Source organism: Adiantum capillus-veneris, chromosome 28 (assembly GCF_014529385.1).
Source record: "Adiantum capillus-veneris isolate H3 chromosome 28, ASM1452938v2, whole genome shotgun sequence".
NCBI classification, from domain to species: Eukaryota; Viridiplantae; Streptophyta; class Polypodiopsida; order Polypodiales; family Pteridaceae; genus Adiantum; species Adiantum capillus-veneris.
The window spans coordinates 7,175,109-7,178,180 of record NC_140958.1 but is presented as its reverse complement, the minus strand read 5'-3'; positions in this window follow the sequence as shown (position 1 = coordinate 7,178,180).

The window sequence follows — 3,072 nt, the reverse complement described above, 5'->3', positions numbered from 1 at the left end:
CCAGTTTATTTTTGATTGCATATGTTGTTGTTTTGGGGTGCCTTGGGTGCCCACTTCTGATCAAGGTCAAGGGTTTAGAAGTAATCCGGTGCCTGCATTAGTGAAAAAATTGGGCATTCAACACAAATTTCTGCCTCTATATCATCTAGAGTGCAACGGTCTGGTTGAGAGTGCAAACGGGCAGATAGTCAAAATGCTCACCAAGTATATATACAAGTAGGTTAAGAGTGGGAAGCTAACCTTGACAAATGTGTGTGAGCGTACAAGATCTCTTACAAAGTGGCTACCAACTTTACTCTTTATGATTTGGTTTATGGCAAGGAGTCAGTGTTGCATGTTCATGTGCAGTTAGGGCATCAAAAGGTATGTGGCTGATTGATAAATCTCACCAAGATGTTTTGCAGGATAAGATAACTAGTCTTGAAGCTTTGAAGACGAATCGAGTAGCGGTAGTGGATTTCTATGTGAAGCAGTGGAAAAAAAGATTAGTTAAGTTCAACCAACACTAGCTAGAGAAGCAAATAGAGAAGGGTGATTTGGTGATGAAGTACAAAAGCTATTTAGGTTTCACCTTTCAGAATAAGTTTAAGAAGAATTGGAGAGTGCCTTATAAGGTTCATGAGGATTTTCCTAATGGTACTTATTTGTTCATGCGGATGCATGGTCGTCTTCTCAAGAACACAATGAATGGAGTGTGTCTCAAGCTCTATTTTGAAAGGGAGTTGGTGCCAGCAGTGTATCGAGTTTTGATAGAAGGGGCTGGGCAACCAACCTAAACAAGGTTCATACTTTTTGCGAATAACTTTGTACATACAATAGGATTTTTTGTTTGCTCTCGGTGTTTATCAGTTTTGAACTTTCTTAGTTGCTTTACTCATCTTTTTGGTTGAACGTTGAATGTTCAACAAGAGGGTTTGGCAATGATGGTGCAGCCAAAATGTGTCGATGCCAAAAAACATGGAAAGCAATATCAAAGGTTTTTACAAATGTGTGCCCTAATGTCAAAACATGTGTGAAGTTCTAGTGCTGGCAAAGAAGTTCGTGGTATGTATGATTGATGTGTCTATGTGGATCAAGATAGAGGTTTGATGCTTTAAAGGAGGTTTCCCATATGAAAATCTTCTTAAGACATGAAGAGCAAGTGGAGAAGTGAAGGCCATGTGGTCAGTGATAAAAACGAAAGTGGATGTGTGGCTGAGATTTTTTGCATGAGGACAGCCAAAAAGTCCTATTCTGTAAAAACATCCCACAATATCTAAAGGGAAACGCTGTTTTGGACGTTTTTGTGTCTCATGCACGTAGGCTAATTTGGCACCATTTGAAAGATATTTTAGTTTTTGTAAATTGTTGCTATTTCACGCTACAGGTAGGAAAGAGAAGGAGACAGAGATTTGAGAGAGCCTTCCTGTGTATGCGACACCATAGCCAATCATTGGTTGGAAAAGAAGCAAGCTTTGATTTCATTGTCTCTAGCATTGTCTCTGATCCCGATAACAAGTACACCCACCTTCAAGATGAGGAGCATCAAGAATCATTTTTTGATTAGGATGCAAGCAATGCAAAGGCAATGTCAACCATTGTGGAATCTCTTACAAAGGAAAATTATTCAGCCATAGGAGATTTTGAAGATTGCCAATGATATGTGGAACAAGCTCATCGGAATGTTTGACCATGATTCTATGATGTGAGCAGTCACCCTTATTGGATAGTTATTTGCCATCAAGTTTCCAACCAGAAGTTCCATGTAGCCTTTTCTTATGAAGGCTAAGGTTATATATGATCAACTATCGGCTATAAAGAGTGCACTAGAGAGTACTCAGTTACCTACATTGGTACTCACGAAATTGCATGAGTACAATATGATTCTTAGGAAACTATGGCTACAAATCATGAAGGAAAAGTTGGAGTTTGGTTATCTCATCTCTTTTCTCATCGAGGGGGAAGCCGTGTTAATTACTCAAGGCAAAAATCAAGTTTTGAAGAAAAATGGTGAAGCACATGCTACTTCGGATTCCAAAAAGAAGTCCACTAGCTGTTGTAATGATTGTGGGAAGCATGTTCATTTGACTAAAGATTGCAAATTTAAAGGCAAAGACAAAATATCTACAAAGAACAAAGGCAAAGGCAAGCATGATGAGAAAATTAGTGATAATGACTCATGAAGGACAAATAAGAAGTTTGATGGTGCGACTATACTAGCAAGGACTTCATCCTTCTAGTCAAGTGAATGTCGTTGCCGCCCATAGATTCAGCCAAGGAGAGGCTTGTGAGTAGCAAAGAGGGGAAAACATTGCTCCCTACAAATAATTTAGGCCCATGTGTTGGAATTCAAGTTATTGGTGTTTTAAACTGTGAGTCGCAGTTCAATGCACATGCATCTAGAAAGGAGCCAATGCGACATATGGATGTATGTGCCAATTCATTGTTCTTGGCTTGATTATGGACAGGGTGTGTTACAAAGTTCATTATCTAGGAAAGTTTGCACGTGATGTGTTCACAAACTTTGAGTGGGGATTCTTGGACATAATGTTGTCTATAATTCAATTTTTATGAGGTAATTTGTGCTCAAGATTGCATTCTTCTCAAGTGACACGTTGGTGCAGTGCCTATGGGCCTATAGGACATCCTACAAAGTGGCGACCAGCTTTACTCCCTTTGAGTTGGTTTATGGTAAGGAGGCAATACTACCAATGCATGCACAACTGGGTGCTTTGAAAGGTATGTGGCGCATCAATGCCACTCTACAAGCTGTCTTACAGGATAGGATTGTTAGCCTTGAGGCATTACAAATGAATAGAGAAGCAGCAGCAGACTACTACATGAAGAAGTGGGAAAGACGAGTGCCTAAAGTCAATAAGAGTCTACCAGACAAGAAGATACAGGAAGGAGACCTGGTAATGAAATACGAGAGCTACTTGGACTTCACCTTTCAAAAGAAGTTCAAGAAGAAATGGATGGGTCCATACAAAGTGCAAAAGGCATTTCCGAATGGGACCTATCAGTTGGTGAGAGTTAATGGTAAGTTTCTCAAGCACAGGGTAAATGGTGTACGGATCAAGCTGTACTTTGACA